The sequence below is a fragment of the Marmota monax genome, unplaced genomic scaffold, assembly GCF_021218885.2.
Source record: "Marmota monax isolate L192 unplaced genomic scaffold, Marmota_monax_Labrador192_F-V1.1 WCK01_AAM20220418_F8-fsc00020, whole genome shotgun sequence".
NCBI lineage: Eukaryota > Metazoa > Chordata > Mammalia > Rodentia > Sciuridae > Marmota > Marmota monax.
Genome location: NW_026692912.1, coordinates 18,749,522 through 18,777,470, shown reverse-complemented (window position 1 = coordinate 18,777,470; position 27,949 = coordinate 18,749,522). Strand labels below are relative to the sequence as shown.

Sequence of the window (27,949 nt, the reverse complement as noted above, 5' to 3'; positions counted from 1 at the left end):
AGGTCAAACATGAAAGTGTCCATCTTTGGGGGAAGAAAGCAATCTACTAACTTGGATCCAGGACACTTTCATAGATTTCTACAATCCAAGACCATTACTGACAGGTACATTTGCCTTGGTTGTTGACCTCTTCAGCAGCACTGTACAAGAAAACCATACTGCAAGCCATATATGTGATTCTACCAAAATTTAAAAAACAAAAAGAAACAGATAAAATTTATTTTAATACTATATCTTAATTCAATATACACAAACATCATCATTTCAACATAGTCAATAGTTTTGAAAAGGTTATTAATGAAATAATTTATATTGTTTTTTCAGTCTTCAAAAACGTTTTACAACTATAATGTGTTTTAAGTATATATTTTACACTTAAAGGACACTTCAATTCAAACAAGCCACATTTTAAGTGCTCAATAGCCAACATATGGCTGATAAGAACTCTCACTTGAGAAGTTCTCCTTTCAATTGACAGGCCTGGCTTAAGGAGAATCAACTGCGATTTTCCAATACCATACAGGATTAAGCGAGTCTTCTTAGTTGTGGCATATTAAGTCTTAACCTCTACTAAAGAGCCACCTGGATTGCTGGGAGGACACTTCTTTGCCTCCACTCCTTGCTGAAACTCCATTATAAAGACACCAAAGAGGGGAGCGGGACACATAAATCTGCAAGAACAAAGAGTATAAGAACTGACAAGACAGGCTTACACCCTCCCCAACCTTCTTCTCCCTTACTTTCCAGCTAAGAATTTGGTGGATAATTCTCAGGGAACTAATCTGGCTAACACACAAAGACCTAACAACAGGACATCACCACACCAAACCACTGAGTCACAGTGGTTTGAGTGAGCACCACCAAAACCAAGAAAATTCGCTAAAAGGAACTGAATTTTTACTCAGGTTTGAAGTGCCTCAGACTTAAATAGTCCTCTATTCTTATATTTACTGAGGCCACTATGAGCCAGGCACTGTTCTAAGCATTGGAGATACAGCAGTGAACAAAAAGTGGCTCCCCTCAAGGAGTTTACATTCTAAAGGCAAATTGACACTAAACAAATTAAAAAAAAAAAATAGAATTAAAAATAAAGCTGGAGAGCTGGGGTGTGGCTCAGCCCCTAGCATGCCTGAGGCATTGGGTTCAATCCTCAGCACCACATAAAAATAAAATAAAGATATTGTGTCCACCTATAATTAAAAATAGACATTAAAAAATTAATAAAGCTGGAAAGGGGGCTCAACTTTAATGATAAGAGAAAGGAAGAATGTTGTTTTATTTATGAAAGTTGTTTCATTTAGTCTCCCTGATGATGACAGATATCAAGCAGAGGCTCAAGAGATCCGGGCAATAGAGATTTCCCAAGGCAGAGAGAACAGCAAGTACAAAGCACCTGAAAGGACAGTATACTTGGCCTCCTACCTAGAGGAACACAAAAAAGCCTATTAGGCTGGAGTGAAATGAGTGGCACAGAGTGATGGAAGGATAAAATCACAGAGGTTGAAGTGGAACAGAGCTTGCAGGTCTTGGAGACTCCAGTAAAATGGCAATCTAGAAGAAGAACAGTGACATCATCTGACTTAATGTATTACAAGAATTACCAGTTGTGTGAAGAAATGAGAGAAGCAAGGATGCTGACTGTAGCAGCCTAGATGAGGCATGATGGTTGCCCAACAAAGGAAGGAAAGAGAGAGAAGAGGTGATATTGGGGTTTATGTTTTTTCTTTTATCTTAATTTCAATTTTACTTTTAAAAATAATAAAATAATAATAGCCCAAAAAGCATTCACTCATAACATCACCAAATTCACCTTCTGTCAACATTTTACCTATCGAGGTATGTATAAATAACACAAATATTTGTACACACACAATTTCTTGTCTGAACCATCTGAAAGTAAGTTACACTCGCTATGGTTCTTTTCTCCTAAATACTTCAGTATTTGGGGCTGGGGTTGTGACTCAGAGGTAGAGTGCTCGCCTAGCATGCATGAGGCACTGGGTTCGATCCTCAGCACCACATAAAAATAAATAAAATAAAGTCCATCAACAACTAAAACAAAAATTAAAAATAAATACAGCCTCAGTAAATCTAACATGACCCAAGACTTTTTATCTAATCCATTGTTTGTATTCCACTTTGTCAGTTGACCCAATAATGTCCTAGTATTTTATTCCTTCCAGCTCAGGACCCATTTTAGGATCAAATATCACATCTGTCAATCTCTTTCAGGTGCCTTTAATCTGGAACAATAATAGAATAGTTATGGCACTGACATTTTGAAGAATAATGCCCCCCTCCACCCATTTTAAAATTAGAATGTCCCTAGTTTGGGTTTTGTCTGATGTTTGCTCATGATTATATTTGGATTCTGTATACTCAGTGATGCACTGGTAATGCTGCAATCTTCTCAGGGTATCACATTGAGAAGCACAGGATGTCCCTCTGTCCATCACAGGTGCGGCTAATTTGATCACCTGGTCAAGGTATTACCTGATTTCTCCTCTGTGCTATCACCGTTATTTTTTTTCCCCTTGTCACTAATAAGCAATTTGAGGAAAGCACTTTCAAACGACACAAATAGTTTACTCCTAATCAAGATTTCTCCCTCAATTTAGAATTTGTTAATGATACTTGCCTGATCCAATCTTCACTAGATGATTGCAAATTGATAATTTTCCAACTCCAGATTCTTTCCATATTTCTCAGTTGGCCTCAGCACTCTTCTGTAAGAGCCTTCTCCCCTTCCCAATTCATTTATTTACCTGTTATCAATATGGACTCATGAATTCCTATTTTAAAATTCACTACTGAACTTATTTTTGTGTCTCAGATTTGCAAGAGGGAGGTCTTCAATTGGTTCCTATGTCCTTGTAACATGCCCTCAACATTTTTTTTCCAGCAGTTCTGTATACTCCACCATAACAAGATATTCCACAAGCTGGGGTTGTGGCTCAGAGGTACAGTGTTTGCCTCATATGTATGAAGCCCTGGGTTCAATCATGAGCACCACATAAAAATAAATAAAATAAATAAAGGTATTTTGTCCACCTACAACTAAAAATATTTAAAAGAAAAGATATTCTGGGATCATTTTATATATAGCCCAGCCTGACCCTAGAATCATTCATTTCTTTAAAAAAAAAAAAAAATCACCATTATTTATTTATTTAAGCAGGAAATGGTTTTAGAGAATGAGAAAACTAAGCACTAGTTGTGCTCATTGTTACAGGTATGTCTTTGTTTCTTGTCCCTTTTGGATTCTGGTTATATTTTAAAGAAACAATTGTACTTGCTAATGGAGTGTTGGTAGGCTGTGAGGAAAGAAAAAAAAAAAGTGTTCATCTAGCATGTGTAAGGCCATGGATTTAATTTCCAGTACTACACACAAAAAAAGAAAAAAAAAAAACTACTGAAAAGGAAAAAACAAAACAAAACTGAAACTCTATAAATATTCTCAAAAATATCCTCAGAGACAGAAAGACCTGTGTCCCTGAAAGAAGGGAGTAAAAAGGAGTAAAGAATTTCAATACAAAGCAAGTATTAGTATAGAATCATGAATTCTATTATATTTTCTATCCATAGTAGGACTGAGAAGGTAGATGTCTGGAGGACAGGGTGGAAGGGAGAAGGAAGTATATCTAATGTAAGGTTGGCAGATCTAAAAGAAGAGTATCTACACAGTTAGCAATGTTGGCCTGATGCAGGATACTGAAGCCCAGACAGGGTATAGAGAGCATTAAGGGTAGAGGGAACATGGGCTCATCCTAGGGTACTGGGGACTAAAAAGAGGAAAAGTCATCCCAGCAGGGAAGCAAAGAGGCAGGGGATTAAAGCCTGGGTGGGGTGGGGAGAGCATATATCTATTCAGGAGGAACAAATAGTGATAGAAGTTTAGTTAAATTCAGGGAAAACTGCTCCACTGAGTATAATGAGTCAACGATAATTTGTCACTATCAAAGAAAATGACATAAATGTGAAATATTTGTTACAAATATGAAACAGGAAAAAATTAGAATATATCCTATAGTCTTAAGATAGATCTGTCTACAGTCACATGTTTATGTATTGAACACCAATACATTCCTTAATTACAACATAAACACATTCTAAATGTTAGTTGAGAAGCTACTTTCTCCAACCAAGTAAGATTTAGATCCCATGTTTGCCTTCTAAATATCAATTTAGTCACCAGTTTGTTGGAACCAACAAAAAAACAAAGAGATGGGGACATTCCAGTTACTTTTAGCAAAAAAGGTTCTAAAAGATAAAGGAGAAGCTTAAAGACTATCCAGAACAGCATGATGCTTATGTAACCTATGCCAAAACCCAAAGCCTCATGCAAGACCTACCACTGGCGGGAATGGGGTTGTGGCTCAGCAGTAGAGCGCTTACCTATCATGTGCAAGGCTCTGGGTTCAATCCTCAGCACCACATAAAAAATAACAAATAAAATAAAAGTATTTTAAAAAGTAAAAAAAAAAAAAGACCTGCCACTAGGCATGGAAGTCACACCTCAGGGAGATACTGTGGCTAAGACATCCACCTGGGGCTGGGGATGTGGCTCAAGCGGTAGCGTGCTTGCCTGGCATGCGTGCGGCCCGGGTTCCATCCTCAGCACCACATACAAACAAAGATGTGTCCGCCGAAAACTAAAAAATAAATATTAAAAAAATTCTCTCTCTCTCCCTCTCTCTCACACTCTCTCTTAAAAAAAAAAAAAAAAAAGACATCCACCATTTGTCACACCTGATCTCTGGGCCAGCTCTGTTACCTTCATAGGAAACAGATTGTACATGCCATCACCATCTTCATACTTTTTCTTCCAAACTCAAGTAGCTCATTGGCCGGGTCTGGTCATATTCCTGGGCCCTAGCCACAAAGAAGACAAAGGGACCATCCCCTGGCTAGGGAATATGAACCCAAAGTAAGTTTCTTCTCAATATAGGACAAATATTCAAAAGATGTGGAATAACCACATAGATGAAAATGTCTACAAATACACTAGAGTCTGAGGTTACTGAAAACTGTCCAAAAAGGTGCATTTAACACAAGAAGGCATGTTACTGGAATCAGACATAGTCATAATGAAGTTCTGTGAAAATACAAACCTCAGAGAACAGAAGGTTATGTTTAGAGTTAACCAGGTACTATAAACAGCTACTTATCCACCCCACCAATACAAATCACATCTGTATATTTCTGATCCAGAAACTTAATAACATATCCTTAATAACATTCTTTTTATATCTGTTATGATCATAACAGTCTTTTTATTCTTATGAACAAAATTGTCTTTAAATTGCAAATCCCTTGATAATTATAAAACATTTAACCTAACATCAGTCAATAGTAAGATAGTACAGAGTGCTTGCTTCTGAGAGACACTTAGAAAATGGCAATTTTTGTAAAAGCAAAGAGAAGAAAAAGGTGATCTGGGAATGGAAGAACATATCAACTACTTCAGGTAACTGTACCCATCTTATTCCTATGTTGCACAGCTCAGCTGGATATAGTTCTCTGTATTCATCTAGTATTTCTCAAGGACAATATCACAAGCAAACAAACTTCACATTATCCTGACATGTCAATCACATTGGAACAATTCACATCTTCAAAACAAGCATTACAATAGAATTAATGCATTATTTACAGTTTCTCTTTTGTAAGGTATCATTTAATTTTTTATTCCCCACTTTTATATCAGGTTGTCTTTCATATAATAATTTATAGGGATTCTTTACATATCCCAACAGTGATCTCCACTGCAGTATCTTCTCCCACTGTGTGGCCTATATTTTCACTCTTCTTTTTGGTTTATATTGATGACCAGAACTTCTTTTTATTTTATTAGACTTTTAAAAGTTATACATACTAGTTGGGTTCATCCCTACAAACTCATACATGCATGGAAATCGATTTCAGTTCATGATTCCCCAGAACTTTTCACACAGAATTTTTTTTTTAGTTGTAGATGGACAATACCTTCATTTTATTTATTCATTTTTATATGGTGCTAAGGATCGAACCCAGTGCCTCTCATATGCAAGGCAAGCATCTACCACTCAGCCACAACTCCCTCAGAACTTCTTAACTTGAATGTAGCTGAACTTCTCCTTTATGGTTACGATTTTTGTGTTCTGTCTCTTAAGATCTATTCCCCACCCTGAGGTCATAGATATTCTATAGTGTCTCCCAAGTTTGTTTTATTTGCCTTTTTCCTCATATTTTTTAGGTTTTTGTTCTTTTGGAACCAGAGGTGCTTAACCACTTAGCTACATCCCTCAGCCCTTTGTATTTTTTGAGACAGGGTCTCAGTAAGTTGCTTAGGGCTTTGCTAAATTGGTGAGGCTGGCTTTGAATTCCTGATCTTCCTGCTTCATTCTCCCAAATCACTGGGATTATAGGCATGTGCCACCGGTCCTGGTTTCTTGTTTTCTTTCTTTCTTTTTATTTTAATTGATATGATTGTTGTCCTCAGGCTTATGAAGAACTTGGACTATCCTCAGAAGTATAGTTGTATTAGAGTTACAAAGAGAAGAAAATGATTACAAAGAAAACAGCTGGAACATTAGGATTGTTGGGGGGGAAAAAAAGCATCAAAATACAAAATACTGAAAGAACAACAAGTCAAATGTTAATCTAGGGGCTGAGGCTGTGGTTCAGTGGTAGCACACTCGCCTGGCATGAGTGAGGCACTGGGTTCGATTCTCAGCACCATGTATAAATAAATTTTTTAAAAAAAGGTCTAGCGACAACTAAAAGATAAAAAATAAATGTTAATCTATATCATATCTTTGCTCCTGAAAGAAACAAAACCTGCTTCTAAAAATAAAACACTTAATAAACAAAAACAAAAATAAATACAAAAGAAATAAAAAAATAGTTGACCTATATTTGCAAATTTGCTTACTTGCTAAAATTTATTTGTAATTCCAAAATCAATATTCATAGCACTTTTGCAGGCTTTCAGAACAACACACATATACAGAGAAATTGAAAACTCTTGAGTCACCAAAGCACATGTTTTCAAATTAGACTGAACAAGATGCTGCTCAGCCTTCTTGTTACAGCTCTCACACCGTGAACAAGGGTCCCGCCAACAGTCTACTTAGTGCTGTGCGCTTCATCATTTTATGCTTTTTGTAGATAATTGTTTTTAAAGGCACTCACATACAATGTTCCTATGAAAAAGAAGCCTGTGATGAGCCATAGAGAACTCGCATTAGATAAGCTTCATTAAGGCATGAGTTACAGCACTGTTGACTGTGAGTTTAATGTTAAAGAATCAACAATACATATTAAATGTTTTTAAACATTAACTAACACATAAAACAAGGTTGCATATTGACTGGTTGACAAAAAAATGTGACCAGAGACTCACAGGAACCTAATCCCCTATTTTCTCTAGGAGTCATAGCTCAGTATTCACTTGTTCAGTGTTTGTACAGACTGTGGAGAACATAATTACCATGAGTAATCAGAATCAACTGTAACTTCAAAGTATCAGAAAGAAAATTAAGAGTACCACTTTGAATTCTGTCAACTCACAATTTTTTAGATCTTGTCAGCCCTACATTTTTAACACTACATGTCCTACTTTCCTCTAGGAAAAATATTATAATAATACCCTAAAAAATTTTTTTGAGGGGCTGGGGTTGTGGCTCAGTGGTAGAGCATTTGCCTAGCATATGTGAGGTACTGGGTTCAATTCTCTGCACTACATGTAAATAAATAAAATAATGTCCATCAACAACTAAAAAATTATTTTTAAAAAATTTTTAGAAGTTTTATACATGTAGTAATCTACTACCATCCAGAATCTCCTGTTCTTCTATTTTGTCCTGAAGGTCAAGAAAGTAGACTTTGTCTATATCTGAACCTTGTCTATCTACTAGATGCGAAAGTGAACTTAACTCATATACCTAAATGATAAGCAAAACTCACAGACTTAAAACTTAGTTTATATAAAACTAATGTATAAACCAGAATAGAAATACACTGATTTATAAAGAAGAGATGCCTCTTTTGATAAAATAAATGCTTATACATCCTGCACAGAAAACTTTTATGTTTTTCGTAGTTCCAAGAGACTGAGGAAACTAAATTAATAATCAAAAACTAGACAGCCAGGCACAGTGACACATAACTGTAATCCCAGGGTTTCAAGAGGCTGAGGCAGGAGGATCATGAGTTCAAAGCCAGCCTCAGCAAAAGTGAGGCACTAAGCAATTCAGCGAGACTTGTCTCTAAATAAAATATAAAAGAGGGCTGGGGGTGTAGATCAGCGGTCAAGTGCCCCTGTGTTCAATCCCTGGTACCAGAAAAAAAAAACTAGACAGGCAAGTTATGGAATTAGTCTTGAAGGGTATTTAATGGTGAGTGATGTATGATAAACTATCACTATCCTAGAACAGAAACCATGTTTCTAATAATAATCTAGAGTATCTTTAACAACTAACCAGGCAGTGATGTACTCGTTCACATAACCCCACAAAGCCTATCATATTTAGGTAGTACACTGCTATGTCTTAGATTAGGAACCTGAGTTTTTAAACACTCCCCCTGAACATTTTCTATTTTCTATGCTTTTTCCTGGCTTTATTTTTCTCCAAGCATTTCCTTAAACACACTTAGAGAACTTAGAGGGATCAAGAATCTTAAATGAGTTATGCCACTCTTTTAATATTTATTTTTTAGTTGTAGTTGGACACAATACCTTTATTTCACTAATTTATTTTTATGTGGTGCTGAGTATCGAACCCAGAGACTCGCACGTGGGAGGCGAGCACTCTACCACTGAGCCACAATCCCAGCCCGAGTTATGGCACTTTTAAGTGTGAAGAGTTGAGATTCAAATAACAGTCTGACTTCAGAGGCCCTATTAAGCGCCATAGTCTCTACCAATCAGAGTGCTCATGCTCAACACTTCTCTTCAGGAGAAACACCTCAGTTTCTACAGACTCCTATTCTACATTGTACGACTTCTTCTCTTAATATTTCTTTTTTAAAATGTGTTTATCCCACCAATTAAATAATAAGCCGTATCTAGTAAGTATGAAGCTTGTGGTATTCCCTAGAGGGAATTCTATCTTAAATCTTCTCCAAATTCCTCAAAACTTTCTGAGTGATTTTATCCATACTTACCAAATTGACATCTCTACCTGAATGTCACTTGAATGTGCATCTCATTCTGAATAAAACCCAAAACGCTTATAATGAATCAAAAAACGATGAGCTTGTGATCTGCAATCTCCCTCTGAATACATTCTGCTATGGTTTGAACATTTGTGTCCCTCTAAAATTCTTATTGAAATCTAACCCTCAAGGCAACAGTATTCAGAGGTATAACCGCTAGGAGGTGATTAGGTTATAAGAACACTACTCTCAGGAATGGGGTAGTGCTATTATGAAAGCCCTGGAGAGAAAAATTAGGCCCCCCTTTTGCCCTTCTGTCATGCGAGGACCCAACACTGGAAGGAGAGAAGGACTAGGCCCTGGATGCTAAACCTGCCAGCACCTTATCTTTGCCTTCTCAGTTTCCAGAACTCCAAGAAATAAATCTGTGGTTTATAACTTACAGTCTCAGGTATTTTGTGACAGCAGCACATGGCCCTTTCTTCCTTCTCTCAACACTCTGCTTCCAGTTACCTAGTCTCTTCACTGTTCCTCTAATATGGTAGGCATGCTACCACCACAAGACCTCATATTTGCCATTCCTTCTGCCTAGAATGTTCATTCCCTAAATGGCTACTTCTTCATTTTCTTCAGATATTTGAATTCAAGTAAGGATAGTTTCCAGTCAAATATCTAACATTTTTAAATTTCAACACTCCCCCTGAACATTTTCTATTTTCTATGCTTTTTCCTGGCTTTATTTTTCTCCAAGCATTTCCTTAAACACACTTAGACACACACATACACACACACACACACACACAAACACACATTCTTTTCTCTCTCTCTCTCTCTCTCTCTCTCTCTCTCTCTCTCTCTCTCACTTTTTTCTTTTAAACTTACTTGGTTTACAACATCTTTCCCTTTGGAAGGTAAGCTCTAATAGGATAGGGATTTTTATTGATTTCCTTTGTTCTTGCGGGCCTAGGATAGTGCCCGGCATATCACAGAAACTTAATAAATATTTCTTGAATGAATTAGTGAACCACAGATAATCCAACCTTAGCACTTTTACAATGGAACTCGCTGTTTCCCTTCCCCCACCTCAGAACCCTATTCTACCCTCTGTGCTTTCTATTTTAGGAAAGGCAACCCCATTTAACTATTGTTCCAGCCAGAATACTCTGAAAAATTCATCCTTGACTCCTTTCTTTCCACACTGACCAAGGTCAGTCTCCAAGTGCTATTTCTGCACGTGGGGTACAGCCTAGAGGTAGAACACATACTAAAATGTGAGGTCCTGGGTTCACAGCACCACAAAAAAAAAAAAAAAAGGAAGAAAGAAAAAAAAAACAGCATTACCTCTTATATAGACAAATATACCACTGGAATTTTGCTGAATAAAAATATGGCAAACAAATTCAGCAGCCTGAAGCCTGAAAAGAATGTTGGAAGGATGAAAATAGAACTTTAAAATGAAAAGCACACACAAAGTATTTTATCATTCTTATTAACCTAATTGTAGGGGTTGGGGATTTAACTCAATGGTAGAGCGTGTGCCTATCATGCACAAGGCCCAGAGTTCGGTCCTTGGCCCTGGAAGAAAAAAAAAATCTAATTGAAATATATGCAAAATGTACTTTATCAGGTTAATAAAGAAACAGAAGGAACAGAGTTAAAATCAATTCAAGAAATATTCATTGAATGCCTACTGTGTGCCAATACTGGAGATACAGCATAACTTTAAATAATTAATTTTTAGTACTCACATTAGTTTTACTGCTAAAACATTTAAATGAAAGGATACAACTTACAGAATGAAAAGACAACTGTTAGTAAACATGGAGCTTAAAAAAAAAAACCCTCCAGAAGAAAAACTATCAGCAGCAGTCATTCCAGCCAGTTTGTTTCACTGTGACATTGGGGTGGTGTTGATTAAGAGATTTATGGTAAGGAATAGCAAATATGCTGACTTCTGGAATTTTCCAGGTAGTAAGGTACTAAATAAATGTAATAATACAAAAACTCTTTATTGACACAATAATTTATTCCTAGAACACAGAATTTAGGGTTATAAGATCAATACATTGAAGTACCACTTTTTCTGGCTCAACATTACAGCGTAAGAACTCCCAAGAGTTTCTAAGTGGAATACATACCACAAAGTACTCATCTTAATAACTATCTAGGGGCTTGGGTTGTGGCTCAGCGGTAGAGCGCTCGTCTCGAACCCACGGGACCCTGGGTTCGATCCTCAGCACCACGTAAAAAATAAATGAGTGAAATAAAGGTATTGTGTCCAACTATAAAATAAATATTTTTTAAAATAATAATAATAACTATCTATACCCAATTTGATACCATGAGGAATCTGACATGAGAATCTGTAACTAGCTTAATTTGGCTTTTCATCAGTATCTATATACTAAAACTCTTTTATTGACATCAGACCCTTATATATCTTTTTAGTAAAAAATTCTGTGATACTTCTTTGAAGTAGAACAACTCCATCAGTAAGCATTATTAAGTGCATAGTTAACAAAAAACCAAACATTGAGCTGTAAAGACCTGACAGAGTACAATTACCACTTTAACCTCAAATATTTTACAGCCTTTATTACTATAATTGTTATGTCATAATAATAATTTAAATTAATAATGATAATAATATAACTGAAACAATGGAGTTCCTTGATTTGTGAAGCTTTGCCTTCTAAGAAGGTGCAGTGAATATATACATCTTCGAAAACAAAAAGTGCCAGAAATTATAAGTGAACTTAATGACTACAGTGTCCCCAATTTAGAGAATGCAAAACCCAGTTCCATGGGTCAAAGATGCTATAAGCACATAGAAAATTACCTCTAAATTTCAGCTCCTGACATTTTTATCCCACCCTATAAACTTAATCTTATATGCCTTTCAAAGTACAGAATCAGAGCTAGGGGCAGATTGCTTGCCTAGCATGTGTGAACCCATGGATTGGATCCCAAGAACTGCTTTTAAAAAAAAAAAAAAAAAAAGCTACACAAAATAAAGTATCATCTATTAATACTCAATCTAGTCTACATGCCTTCATGTAATTATGTCAATACCCAGGAAAATAAAATGTTGCTTACTTTTGGTCATCTAGATATTGCATTAAATCACACAGCATTAATGAGAAAAGAACAAAGAAATAATTGAAATATTTGAGGCTGAATGGTAATTGAATATCAGAAAGAAGATGTTTAGGAATTTTGTAAATAGATAAATGACCCCAAATGTTAGGAAGTTAAAAACTTAAATGTAAATATACCAAATTAAATATTTTCAGTAATGGGATTAAAAAAGTAAAAGTTTATTCTAATAATCATCTTTAAAGTTAATGCTAAATTATACATATTTGTATTATTTAATATATGCTAAATAATCTAGTTAAAAAGTTAATGCTGAAGTATTTTATGAATATTATGTAACATTGCATATTAAATAATCTACTTAAACAAGAAGAGAGTTTTCATTTTATACATTAGAAGGGAGCAAATACATATCTGGTTATATTCAAACATATATTCAAAGCATTTTTGTAAACTTAATACAAATTATCAATATATCATTTCATGGATTTTTTTTTAAAGAAATTGGAGTATAGGGAATAAAAAGAGAAGAAAGAAAAGAATCCTTAGTCTGGGTTTAACAACCAATACTAAGGGGCTAAAAGGAAGAAGAGGGGACATGAAGAAGTACATCTGTAGTGAACTAAGAAGGTACAAAGTTCACAGCAATTCTCAGATCTCTTAATAATTACCCAGACAGCTTATTGTTAGAAAAGCTGTTAAAATCTAGGATTACGAAATACACTGATGACTATTTTATACAGTACAGTTTATAAGTAATAACAATTCTGACTTATAAATTTCATTAATGAAGATTCTATAATCTTGTGTATGATTATAAACAAATGTACTGGGGCTGGGGTTGTGGCTCAGTGGCAGAGTACTCACCTAGCGCATTCGAGGCCCTATCCTCAGCACCACATAAAAATAAATAAATAAAACAAAGGTATTGTGTCCAACTACAACTAAAAAATAAATATAAAAACTAAATAAATAAATAAACAAATATACTAACAATCTTTTGAAACTCCATGGGAGTAAAATAGCCATCAGTGTATTTCATAATCCTAGATTTTAACAGCTTTTCTAACAATAAGCTGTCTGGGTAATTACTAAGAGAACTGAGAATTGCTGTGAACTTTGTACCTTCTTAGTTCACTACAGATGACTGTTTGTTATTAGCTCAAGTAATAATGACATATTAAAATATTTGCTTTGAACAGAAACATGCAGACATTTAGATTACACTGAACTTTGTTTCCCAGAAATATACTGTGAAGACCCCTTAGAAATCTAGGACTCAGGAGCAGGGCCAACAAAAATTAAAGTGGTTGCTATTACTCTCTAAGTCTAGGATAAATATAATTTATTTCATGCCAGGACAAGGATTCTACTAGTGTTTTTTGACTCCACAGACAAACATTGTCACCACTGTTTCAGTTAATGTTTTTCTTGGGATTTTTACAACTGGAGAAGAAAGCATCCTAAATTCTCCTCAAAGAAGTCCTGACCCCACAGTATGGTACAAAGGGTGCACTGTCTAAAGATCTCATGTATGGGGCTGGGTTATAGCTCAGTGGTAGAGCCCTTGCCTACCATGCATGAGGCACTGGTTTCAATCCTTAACACCATATAAAAACAAATAAGTAAAATAAAGGTATTATGTCCATCAACAACCAAAATTTTTTTAAAGTATATGTGTTTATAGACAAACACATTTTTGTTACCTCCTTTGTTTTTAAGATGTTAATGGAGCTTTATTTTATTCATTTATTTATATGTGGTGCTGAGAATCAAACCCAGTGCCTCTCACATGCTAGGTTAAGCGCTCTACCACTGAGGCACAACCCCACCTACCACAACCCCACAACCCCACAATCCCAGCCCCATACAACCAAAAAAATTTTTAAATCTATTTTTTAAAAGATCTCATGTATGATACAAGGACTATAGTTAATATCAGTGTGTTGTATTCAGGATTTTTGTTACATGAGTAGATTATAGCTACTCTTGCCACAGGAAAGAAAAATGGATGATAACTATGTAAGGTGATGGATATGCTAACAGACTTCAAAATAATACTCATTTTTTGGTATATATTTATTTCAATATCACATTGTACACCTTAAATATATGTAATAAAACTTATTCCCCCAAAAAAAGGAACCTCTGATCTTGACAAACACAGTTTGAATATGTTGATTTGATTTTCTAAGAATTAAATAACTCACCTTAGGTAGAAGTAACTCAGAAACTAAATCCATGAACTGTTAAAAAAAATTTTTAGTAAGGATATTCTGAAAAGTAAAGAAAGTTCAATGAGAGAAAAGCTGAGCCAGAAAGAATTCTTGAGTCTTCAGTGTGTCTTTTAGAACATATTAACTAATTCCAACAAGTAAAGGAACTCTCATTTTAAAATAGTTGATAATGTTACTAAAAACAGCTGCCTCATTTCAAAACTCTTCATTCTAAATTTTTCATTCTAAGTAAGTCCTTAAAATAGAATCCAGACTATTTAAGGTAGTAGTTATTTCATTTTAAAACTTTTCTGTATTTTTGACATTATATATTAATGTCTTGCAACATTCTTCTTAGTCACCAACATATTATAATTCTGTTGATAAAATATGAGTAAAGCGGGCTTGGGGTTGTGGCTCAGTGGTACAACACTTCCCTAGCATATGTAAGGCACTGGGTTTGATTCTTACACTATATGTGAATAAATAAAATAAAGGTCCCTCAACAACTAAAAAAAAAAAAAAAATTAAATGACTAAAAACAAGAGTCAAACTACTGGTTATTATTAACATAATGGTAATAGTGTTCATTCACAACCAAGAATTATTAGGGAGTGGTTACAACATTAATTAGGAAATCCCAATTCCTTGCAAACAACAATCAACATAAATACACTAAGCCTAAATTTTTTAATATGGTAAATCTAAATATATTGGTGCAAATTAGGACTTATATGTATAATGACTCCATGCAATTATCTTTAAACAAGGCCTTTCAGCATTTTATACAATTAAGAACTTGACTAATGCTTCCTGTTGGGTGATGCTTAATCAAGAAAACCTCTTTAGAGTACATAGACTTGACCCATGATTTAAAGAAGGAGAACAAAACAGTTGGCAGAGAGGAAGAAACTATTCCCTATATATTAGACCTTACAGCCTCCCTACTGCAGACAATATATCTCTTTTCTTAGCCATAGGCTACCCACTCACAAGTCTTTACAACATCCATGGTAGTGGTAAGGAACAATTTAATACAACAGCCCACCCCACAGAAAATTTCCACTCAACTTTAAAGGCTTGTCATATCTGTCCTATCAATTGGTGAGAAGAGATGAAAATGGATTCTCAAGAGCAATAGGCTTAATGCACTACCCCTGAGGTAGTAAACCATCCCACTTAGTGTAAATAGTTTTGAAACCTGGTGATATAAGTATAAGATCCATTTCTCGTCTGTAAAAGCAAAGGCTAAAGCATATTAACTGCTACGGTTTCAAATCATCAGTAAAGATAAAATACCAGGAGAGAAAGGTGAAGATCCACTTTCTGTGGCTCTAGACTTCAACCTTGGGCAGTGAACTGAATATATGCCAAATCCACTTTCCAATTTTAATATGAGCTATTCCCACACTAACTGTATTTTCACTACATATTACTAATTGCATAATCAAAAATAAAAAAAAATGGGTATGTAGAACATTGCAAAAGGATAAGCTAGACCTTACTGCCAAGAGTTAAAACAGAAATTAACTAAAAACAATCCAGAATACTGCTTAGAGAGGACCAACCAAAAAGGCTCATATTTGTGAAAATGACAACTTTAAATTGCTCACTGTGTGGACATCTGCCATGTTTTTATCTCTCTCATATAATAAGCTCAAATTAACATTTAAAGTGATAGTGCTTCAACAAATATTCTTTGAATTGTTTTGTGGTCTTCTGTGTTAACGTTTTTATCTAAAATTTTTTTGTGGTATTTTCAAACCTTCCATTAGCATTAAAATGGAAATTGCATTGGTATTAATGACACCTAGTCCCAAGTGTCAATGCCAAATAGCTCTACTAGGAATAGGTCTCCATTAACACACAATGAGATTTGATACATGGGTTTCTTTAGATCCAAGAGTCATCATTGGAGTCACTGTAGTTTAATGTTGTATATGATCATTTGACTGAGTACCTCGCAGAAACTTAGGATGCATGGATTCAGTAAAACTGAAAGTCACTGGTTAACTATTAAAAGTTACTGGTTAACTCTAGAGCATATGTTTATTTTTTGTTGTTGTTGTTTAAGAGAGAGAGAGAGACAGACAGACAGACAGACAGACAGAGAATTTTTTAGTTTTCAGTAGACACAACATCTTTATTTTATTTTTATGTGGTGCTAAGGATTGAACTCAGCACCCCGCACATGCCAGACGAGCGCGCTACCGCGTAAGCCACATCCCCAGCCCTAGAGTATATGTTTTGACCAGAAAGAATAACAACTGCAGTTAAAATAATAATAGAGGGCTGGGGTTTTAGCTAAGGTAGACTGCTTGCCTAGCACCACACACAAAAAGAAGAGGAGGAGGAGGACGAAGAGGAGAAGGAGGAGGAAAAATTGTTAGACTCCTTTATCTAATTCTGAATCTAAATCCTCTCACAATCACCAAATCATTCTCTGAAAAGGTATTAAAATATGCCAGAGTTAGATGCTATATGTGAAAACAGAACAAATCAGAATATTGTTACTTCCTCTTTGTTAACATACTAATACCTTACTATATAATACAATGTATCTCAGAATACAGTTCAATCCTGCACCCTTTTTTTTACCTGGGACTATAAAGAAAGAAGTTTCCACTAATGAATAACAGTTGTCTACAAAATGCTTCTGGAGCATGAGCACAAAGAACAAAATTATAATGGGGTCCATACATATAAGGAATATGGCAACAGAAGCAATATTACAAAGCTTCCTTGAGAGTAAGGATGAAGCCAGTGGCTGCAGTTTGTATGCTACCATTAGTAAAAGACTGTTCTGCCGGAGGCAGAAAAGTTGGTAAGTGAATACATCAATACTGAATCCAGTCAGAGTTTCCTTCAAAATGTAATGGCTCATTCAGTGCAAATATTAGGAAGAGGCTAATGGAAGGGTTGCCTAGCCAGCTAGATTGAACACAACATGAGGTCCTTCCTTGGTATACACACTGAACAATGTTTAATTCTGCCGCTGGTTGTCCAACCTTGTTATATTTGGAATGGGAAGAGAGTGATAGAAAGAGAGACTCAGTTTCGCTTTATTAATTTGTGGAGCTGTTAAAAAAAAAAAAAAAAAAAAGCCACAAGGCTTCTACTTCCCTTCACAGACCAAACAATCTTGGCAAAATACATAAGTGGATAATTATACTAGTATAGCATACCCATTTGTTATTTTATCCCCCAAACTAAAGTGCGGGGGATGAAGCTCAGTGGTAATGATATTCATTATTAATAAATAAACTTATTTATTTATTTATTTTAAAATGATGGCATAGGGGAAGCTAAAGATTCATCATTCAATAGTGGAAAGTGAGTAATAACTAAAGTCAGGTTTCCAATTTTTTTCCCATTTACTTACCACACTTCAAGAAAAATTTTTAATTCTAAAATTTCATTGTTGCCCAAAACACAATCTACCTTAGCACTGTGCTTCTTAAACATTAAAGTGCAGGTTGGGGCTGTAACTCAGTGGTAGAGTGCTTGCCTTGCACACGTGAGGCCCTGGGTTCAATCCCCAGCACCACATAAAAATAAACAAATAAAAATAAAGATATAGTGTCCATCTACAACTAAAATAAGATATTTAAAAAAACATAAAAGTGCATATGAGTGTCTGAAAACCTTGTTAAAATTTCTGATTTAGTAGATCTAGGGTGATGTGAGAATCTGCAGTTCTCAAAAGTTATCAGGTGACAGTACAGCGACCAACTGCCAGTCAACAAAGTAAACTTTTGAATAGCAAGGGTCTAGTAAACACAGGAGTTAAAACAATATGGTTTTTACTCCCATCAACTCCCACACTCCCGTAATTTCAATATTTTTTCCAGTGGTTCAATTTCTCCACATTTTAATTTCCTCATTTATTATAAGAATTCACATAGTTAGTGTTTAAAAAAAAAACTTAACTATACATGTAAGAAAGTAAAATTTTCAACATTATGAGTAAAAATACTATCATACATTTACCTTGAGTGATTGTGTACAAAGAAATTTATATTATTATTTCATTGTGTGTTTTAAAATCCTCATAACAGAAATCTTTTAAAAATGTGATCACTCTGGGGCTGCAAGGCCCTGGGTTCGATCCTCAGCACCACATAAAAATAAATAAGTGAAATAAAGGTATTGTGTCTAATTACAACTAAAAAATAAATATTTTTTTTAAATGTGATCACTCATAGTTCTATTTAGGTCCCTACCATAAAACAAAAACAATAAAACTATTTCCTACAAAAATATGTAATATAACCATTTATTATTTTAATATAATGTATTATTTTTTTAAAAAATTCATCCAAAGGGTACAAAGAAACTTTGTGATTGATGGATATACTCATTATCCTGACTGCCATAATGGTGTCACAGGTAAATACAAATCAACACTCAACAAATCTTAAATATGTGCTTTTTATTGTAAGTGATATATAAAGCTGTTTAAATAATAACAAAGTAAAATTTATATGCTCTCAATTTTTTGTTTATAAAAAACAAAAACAATGGCCTAACATTCTCAAGGAACCAATGCTCTCTTGTTTTGGAAGCCTGGACTGGAGTGGCATTCTAGCACCAAACTTAACATGAACTAAGCAGTCACACAGAGCAACATTCTGGCTACCCCTCCACATCCATTCTCATATCTCCTCACCCATCCCCAACTTCTCACTCTAACCACCTAAGGACGTCACTATTCTTCAAAAACCCATAAAAGGTGTGTTCCTATATAAATACTGCTGCCTCCGCCAAAATTGTCTCCTCGCCACTTAGATTCCCATCATCCTTCAAAACTCAACTCAAAATCTGCATCTTCTGGAAGCCTTCCCTGATTGCCTTAGCTGTCAGATGCTCCCTCTTCCTGACTTCCACAGTATTCTTTTCATACCTCTAGGATTCTAGTACAATAGTCTATAAATTTGATCATGTGTCCTCCAATTGTGTATATGTGTGTGTTTAACTTACATGTGTGTATATATACACACATTCATATATAATGTACATGTACTATTATTAGGTAATATCTTTGGGTGTAAAATGCAATTATGGTGAGGTTCATTCATAATAATGGTAGTAAGTTACAAAGTAACTTATTGATTACAAATAAATTATTAACATGGTCTCTGTAATTTTAATGTTTTGACAAGCTTTCTGTCACACACTTAATTATTTTTTCCTCAAATACACCTACGATCTTATACTAAGAAATCAGTTCTGCTGTTTTCTTATCATGTTTGCATTATTCACCCATTTTAACCCATTTCTCTCTAAAAATATCTTAAGATAAATTATCAATTTTATAAGAGTTTAAATTTAGACTAAATAATATACAAGTATTTTTGTGTGCCAGGCACACAAACTGGCAATATATGGAAACAAATCTAGAACCCCCACTATTTCTTCTCAATACTCTCAGGCAATTAATAAGTCTCTAACACATCAGCCACCAACACTGATTTATATTTTAGACATTAGTAGAACATAATTCTTACTTTTTAACAAAGTATACATCAGAAAAGAACCACAAGAAAAGATTTCACAACATCTACTAAAGCAGACAATGGGTATCCTATGATCCAAAGTGGTAGGCAGATTCAAAGAAGGCCTCCAAATAACCTCAACTCCAGCCTTATACATTTCTCTGCCCTTAAGCATGGACTGGACTCAATTCTATCAAACACAATATGCCAGAAGTAACAGGATTCCAAGATTAGGTTACAAAAACACTGATTCCCACCTTGGGTCCCCTCTCTTAATCACTTACTCTCGCTCTGTGGGAAGTTAGCTGCCATGCTGAGGGAGGCCCTAAAGGGCCCATCTAGGAAAGAACAACATCTCTGGCCATCTGGCATGAGGAGTACCAATAATAGGTAATGAGTGAGCAAGAAGCAAATTTTCCCTAGGTGAGCCTGAGATAATCACAGCCCATTGGTACCTGACTGTAATCTTGTGGGAGACTGTAAACACAGAGGTAAAGTATACTTTCATATTTAGCCCACAGAAACTGAGATGATAAATGCTGTTTTAAGCCACTAAATTTTGGAGTGATTTCTTATGCAGCAATGGATAATTGAGCTCAAAAGGATGTAAGGGAATGGGGATTTAGTTCAGTGATAGAAAGTCTGCCTAGTATACAGGAGGCTCTGGATTTGATCTCCAGCCTGGGAGGAGCTATGTTCAAGAACATGTATTACAATATTTTATAATAAAAAAAATTAGAACAACCTGTCCACCATCACAGGATTAAAGAAATAAATTATGGAATAGGCCAGGCATGGTAGTGTATGCCTGTAATCAAGCGACTCAGGAGATTGTGGCAGGAAGACTGCAAGTTCAAGTCAGTCGGGGCGAGGGATGGGGGGGGGGTGTTGTGGCTCATTGGTAGAGCGCTTGCCTAGCATGTGTGATGCACTGGGTTCAATTCTCAGCACTGCATATAAATAAATAAAATAAAGGTCCATTGACAACTAAAAATATGTATATACTAAAAAAAGAAAAAAAAAAAGAGGTCAGTCTCTGCAACTGCTCAAGGCCTGAGCAACTTAGCTAGAACTTAACCTCAAAATAAAAAATAAAAAGGGCTGGAGATGTGACTTAGTGCCTAAGTGCCCCTGGGTTCAATGCCCAGTACCAAAATTAAAAAAAAAAAAAAAAGAAAGAAAGAAAGAAATTACAGAATAGTTAAACTATGGAATAATGTATACAGCAGAAAAAAATGAATGAACTTTAGCTAAGTCATCAATGTTGAAAAACCTTAAAATCAATGTTAAGTGGGAAAAAAACAAATCATAGAATGAAACATTTTATATAATATTTAAAAACATACACAAGAGTTATGAACAATAAATTCAGTGTGGGAGGAAAGAGAAAAAAGAAAGGGAATATTTTATTTCTTAAACTAAATACCATAGGCATTGTTTATATGTTATCTATACTTCTATATTGCTCAAAATCTTTTGCATTAAAGAAAATACATACCATGAAATGGACAAATGCAAGTAGAAGTTCTGATGGTTTCATGTCCATCCAAATAGATTTGGAGATATAGCCCACATGAGACAACTACTTTACTACAGCATTCAGCACCCTGTAAATTACATGCTCAGAAGTTTTCTCCTCCCATAGGCTATAAGCAACTTCAAGGACCAGAATAAGCATTCAGTAAATGTTTGCAGAATAAATTTATGGTATGAGCAGTGCTTGCATGGGGCTCCATTCTCTAACTTGGTAGCTGTTTATTTCTAAATAAACTGACCATACCTTGACTATTGTAGACAGCTAATTATCTAAGAAAAATTAACTTGGCAAAGCAGCATTCACTATTAGTCATTAACTAATACTAATAATCATCCATATTCATTAAAAATGTTGGCACAAGACTCAGTCTTCCTCTCTACCCTACATCATTCCATTAGTCCAGCCTCCGGAAGCATATAAGAAATTCAACCAACATCCTAGACTTATGTTTCACTGTCTAATTACCACCCAATCCTTTTCTCCTTTTAAAAAAAAAAAAAATCAATGCCCTTTAGCTCCAGCTCACCAATTCCCAGGTCCACATCCTAAAAATTATCATTCAGCACCTGGAACCACTTCACCTTTGAAATAAAATTTAAATGTCTCATTATCAGTCTCTTATCCTGCCAATCCTCTTATTTCTTCTCTCTACTTCAACTATTCTTCAATCTAACTCAATCAACCAACCCTCAAATTTTCTCTTGGTCAATCAGCCATTATCTTAGCTTTCTCACCTGTGCACAATAAATTATGTGGTAGAACATCATAATTATTCTTTCAAGAAAGTCATGTAATCCATTACACCCTTATCCTCTTCTCTCATCTGCCAAACTTCAAGCACACAGGAAAGTTGCAATCTGCATTAACTAGTTGAAGAAATCACAAGGAGTCATGCAAGTAAGTACATTTCAATTTCAGTTTCAACCTCCAACCTCAGTGAATCCTCAAACTAACAATTATTTCCCTTAGCCTTGTCCAGCTCACTCTTCTATTATCTTCACTATTCCAGGACTTCATCACTTTCTTCAAACTGTACTTCATCCCAGCCCAACTCTTACTCACCAGATTATCTTTCCTACTCATCAAAAGGAGTTCATTCATGCAGAACACTTTCCTTCCGGTTTCCAATTCCCACTTACAAACTTCTCTACATCCGTATGCATCTCTCACCTTATCTCTAGTCCTTAAAAATGTAATGTAGCACAATACTATGACTACAGTGTAAAGTAATTTATGATATATTTCTTAATAACTGGAAGTCTGAAGGTTCCCAACACAAAGAAATGATGTTTCAGATACAAATGTCAATAACATTGATTTGATCATTATGCATTGTATACATGTATTATTGTACTGCACCCTATGTGTACAATATGTGTCAATTAAAAAAACTGTAGTAAAGTAATGTCCCACCATCATTGGAAGCCAATTCTATCTGCTCCCTCTCTTGAGACCCTGCTCAATCTTTCATTCCTGTTCTACTCTGTCCTCTCACAGGTCCTCCCATGACACTAAATTTAATAGCCAAATCCCTTGTCAACCTTAAGAAAAAAAATTCTTCATCTTATGTCACTAATTACCACCCAATCCTTTTCTCCTCTCATTCAAATGTCATCATTCTATTGAAACAATTTACCATAAGGCCCCCCTTTTCACTTGCAACTTACTAAGGCTGTTGAAAGCACATTATAGTGCTAAAAATCTTTCTCCACTGTCAGAAGTTCTACCTTCTTAGTGCTCACTCTAACACAGGCTCTTTGTTTTCCTTATATTCTGTGACTATTGGTTCTCTGCCTACACTATAGACTCCTTGCTGATGGTATTCCTGGACCTCTCCCTGAAGATCTTAGCCACTTTACATTTTTCCCAGGCCATATCTTTTCTCTGAGAAAGACCAGACTCCTATATCTTAACTACATATGAAGCACATCCACAGGGCCTTCCCACTGGAATCTCAAACTGAACATACTCAAAAATGATCTCCTCCCTTTCAAGAGCAAAACCAGCAAGAAATACAATTGACAGCACCAAGGGCCAGTTCTTCTGAGGTATGAAAAAAGAAATTAAAAAGACAGGTGGAGGGACTAGGATTGTGACCGGTAGAGCGCTCGCCGAGCACGGGCAGGATCTGGGTTCAATCCTCAGCACCACATAAAAATAAAGGCATTATGTTGTGTCCATCTACACCTAAAAAATAAAAGAGAGAGAGGTGGAAAAGGAAAAAAGGAAGGACAAGGAAATACAATTATTTTTGGTACTGGGACTTGAACTCAAGGGTGCTTTACTGCTAAGCACATCCCTAGCCCTTTTAATTTTTATTTTGAGGCAGGATCTCACTAAGTTGCTTAGGGCCCCACTAAGTTGCTGAAGCTGGCCACTTGTGATCCTCCTGCCTCCAACTCCTGAGTCAGTGGGATCACAGGTGTATGTCACTGTGCCCATGAGGAAATATAACTTTAATCTGAAAGGCTTGTGCTAAAGTTTCTTATACCTTCACTCCCAAAATCAGTATTCCTCCTAGGGCTGTCACTCCTCAAGCCAGTTCTGTCTCCCAGACCTATCACTCCCAAATTTCTGGGAAATATACACTCACAATCTTACAGTTACCATAAATTCACTCATTTTTGAAAATTACCTTGTACACTATTAATTAGCCTATGCAATAAGTAGATTAAGCAAATATCTTAAGAAACCTATAATATAGGGTACTTTCTAGTTTTATCTTCTGATCAGCAAAGGGGAACTATATTAGCCTAAGGATCCTGAGAACTGCCAGACCACCATAAACGTCCTTGTTATCACCAGTTATCCCCACATACCTTCCCATGCCCACCCTGTCTTTGCCTCTAAACTGAGGCATCCTTAAAGTAATTTCTTCAACATCTGTCAACAACCCCACTAGTCCTGACTTGAAAGCCTCTCTCTCCAGGAACTCCTCAGACCTTCAAGTGATACTTCCATAGTAACATCAAAAAATCAAGCAAAAACTATTACCAACAAAGTAAACATGGAACTTTAAAAAAAAAAAAAAGTCAAGTTTAAAATAATAAGATGGTTTCACAGCATTTTTACTTTCTTTTGTCAGATCTCCCAACCTGACTCAATGAAATCTCAAAGACAGCAGCCTAATTTCCAGTGTGGACTGCTGGTCCTGATGCTGGAGGGAACAGAACAGACCTTATTCTTCAAGAAGTGTGTTTGTTCTGACTTTCTGGTGGCTGCCTGAAAAATTAATATAAGGCTAATCTGTTTTACCTACCTTGAACTCGCTTAGAACAGAAAAATAGGGGACATTCCTCTAAAACACTGTAAAAAAGAAGATGCACCCACCTGGGGCAAAAGATTATAGATCAACAAAAGCAAAAGCTAAATTTAATAGCCAAATCTCTTGTCAACATAAAAGTAATAGGGCATTCAAAATGGTACTACAGAATTTAGAAAGTCTCATGGCATGTTAAAGGTGCTCAAAAAAGACCCAAGAATACTTTATGTTTCACCTCTGGTTGATCTCAAGCACAGCAGGAAGACCAGAGCTGAGTTGTAAATGGCCTATTGAAGCAATAAAAGAACATCCCCAGCAGAGAAATCTGCAAAGACTGAGAAAAGATGTTTTCCTCCTTTCTACTTTTCCCTCTTTCATTTTTTCTGTATTTATTGAGGCTCCTGATATTCAACGAAATCTCTATCAAAACACTAACTGAGGGCTGGGGTTGTGGCTCAGTGGTGGAGTGCTCACCTAGCACATGCGAGGCCCTGGGTTCAATCCTCAGCACCACATAAAAATGAATAAAATAAAGGTATTGTGTCCTTTATTTTAAGAAAGTAAAAAGGAAAAGAGTCTAAGCGGTCTGTAGGACATAAGCATACCAATGTACACATAATGGGAGTACCAAAAACAAAGAAATGACAGAAAGAATATTTGAAACAATAATAGCTGAAAGCCTCCAAAATTTGATAAAAGTCATGAATACATACATACAAAAAGTTCAATAAGCTCCAACAAGGATAAACAAAAAGATCTACTCAGAGATGCACTATAATCAAATTACTGAAAGAATCTTGAAAGCAGCAAGAGAAGCAACTCATGACACACAGGAAATCCTCAGTAAGATCAACAGGCACATTCTAGACAAAAATCACGAAGGTAAGAAAACAGTGGAATGACATATTTAAAATGCTGAAAAAGAAAACTGCCCACCCAGAGTTCTGTACTTGGTAAAATTACCCTTCAAAAGTGAAAAAAGAAGCACAGTGGTGCATACCTATAATCCCAGCTACTCAGGAGGCTGAGTCTGGAGGATCACAAGTTCAAGGCTAGTCTAGGCAACTTTGTCTTTTTTTTTTTTTTTAAGAGAGAGAGAATTTTAATTTTTTTTTTTTTTAAGTTAACGGCGGACACAACAATTTTGTTTGTATGTGGTGCTGAGGATCAAACCCGGGCCGCACACATGACAGGTGAGCGTGCTACCGTTTAAGCCACATCCCCAGCCCCTAGGCAATTTTGTCTTTAAAAAAAAAAAAAGTGTAATAAGAATTGTAATGCTTTCCACTGATGCGGTGTAGTTAAAAATTTATATATGTGTGTGTGTGTGTGTGTGTGTGTGTGTCAGAGATGAAGCTCATTGGCAGAGTGCTTGCCTAGCATGCATAGGGCCCTGGGTTCAATCAACACAATCTTAAAAAAAGAGAGAAAAAAAAAACCAACTCAAAACTAGGAATAGAAAGGAATTTCCTCAACATGTTAGAAGAAATTTATCAAAATCCACAACTAACATCATACTAAACAATGAAAGACTCAAAGCTCCCTCACTAAGTACAAGAACAAAACAAGAATGCCTGTTTCCTCCATAGCTATTCAACATTGTATTGAAAGCTCCAGGCAGGTCAATGAGTCAAGAGAAAGAAATAGGAGGTAATCATATGTGAAAGGAAAATATACGACTATCTCTACTTGCAGAAGACATGATTCGATGTGTAGGAAATTACAAAGAATACAAAAAAAAAGTGCTAGAACCAATAAAAATTTGGGCTACATCAGGACACAAGAACAACAAAAGATCAACCTTCCTGTACTCCCAAAAAATAGAAATCAGTTGTGTTCCTAAATGCTACTAATGAACAATATACAAATGAAATTAGGAAGGAAAAAAAAAAGCCTACAGTGTTTTATGAAAGGAGAAAAGGTTAGCACTCCCCTTGACAAAGATGGAAGAGGCCCTCAGGCCTGACAACACGCTTAAGGTTAAGGCATTGCCACCTACTTCAAGGCATCTAACTATGATTTTTTTTTTCCTCCACCCGCCCTTCTGCCATCATGTGCTGCCTCACCTTGGGCCCAGAGCAATGGACTCAGCCATCTATAGACCAAAACTTCTGAAACTATGAGCCAAATAATTTTTTTCTCCTCCTCAAAAAAAAAAAAAAAAAAGTGGGGGAAGGATGTAAAAGACTGATATACTAAAAACAAAGCAGTACTAAAAAAAAAAAACTTAAAAGACTTAAATAAATGGAAATACATCCAATGTTCACGGGGTTAGAAGATTTAATATTGTTAGGAAGGCAACACTACACAAAGCAATGTACAAATTCAATGCAACTCCAATCATAACTTTTTTGCAGAAATGAAAAAGCTAACACTCAAATTCAAATGGAATTTCAAGGAGGCTGGAATACCCAAAACAATCTTTAAAAGAACAACAAAGTTAAAGGACTCGTACTTTAATTTCAAATTTTATTACAAAGCTACAGTAATCAAAACAGTGTAGTAATGTAATAAGGATAGACGTTCAAATAATGGAATAAAATTGAGAATCCAGAAATAAATCCATACATCTACAGCCAATTTATTTTTGACAAAGGTACCAAGATCATTCAGTGGGAAAAGAACAGTATCTGAAATAGTGCTACGACAACTGGATAGTCACACCTAAAAGAATGAACTGAGATCCTTACTTTATAGCATAATTAAAAATTAACTCTAATGGACTAACCACCAAATTATAAAACTATAAAACTTTTTTTTAAAAATAGGGGTCTTTATGATCTTGAATTTGGCAACAGATTCTTAGATATGATACCAAAAGCACAAGCAAGAAAAGAAGAAATAGAAAAACTGGATTTCATCAAAACTTAAAACATTTATATATCAGAGGACATTTTTAAGAAAGTGGGATAACTCACGGAATGGGAAAAATTATTAGTAAATCATCTCTGATACAGTATAATCTACAGAACAGAGAACCCTCACAACTCAAAATCAAAGCTAAGTGCCCCAATTAAAAAATGGGCAAAGAATGTGAACAGGATCTTCTCCAAAGAAGATACAGAAATAAGCACACAAAAAGATTCTAATTAGGGAAATGCAAATTAAAACCACAAATATCAATGAGAACTTGGAATCCTATACATTGCTGATAGGAATGTAAAATGATGCACCCACTATAGAAAATAGTTCAGCATTTCCTTAA

At 35.5% G+C, this 27,949-nt stretch overlaps 1 protein-coding gene and 1 non-coding gene across 4 annotated transcripts in view; one reads left to right on the top strand and one right to left on the bottom strand.

Annotated features, from left to right (window-relative positions):
- Positions 1-27,949, bottom strand: part of Pbx3 (PBX homeobox 3) — a 206,277-nt gene that overhangs the window by 148,709 nt on the left and 29,619 nt on the right. The window lies entirely within an intron of this gene.
- On the top strand, positions 26,644-26,769 carry LOC124097552 (U6atac minor spliceosomal RNA). Its single transcript, XR_006853286.1, has one exon. It is a non-coding gene; the product is annotated as a U6atac minor spliceosomal RNA (small nuclear RNA).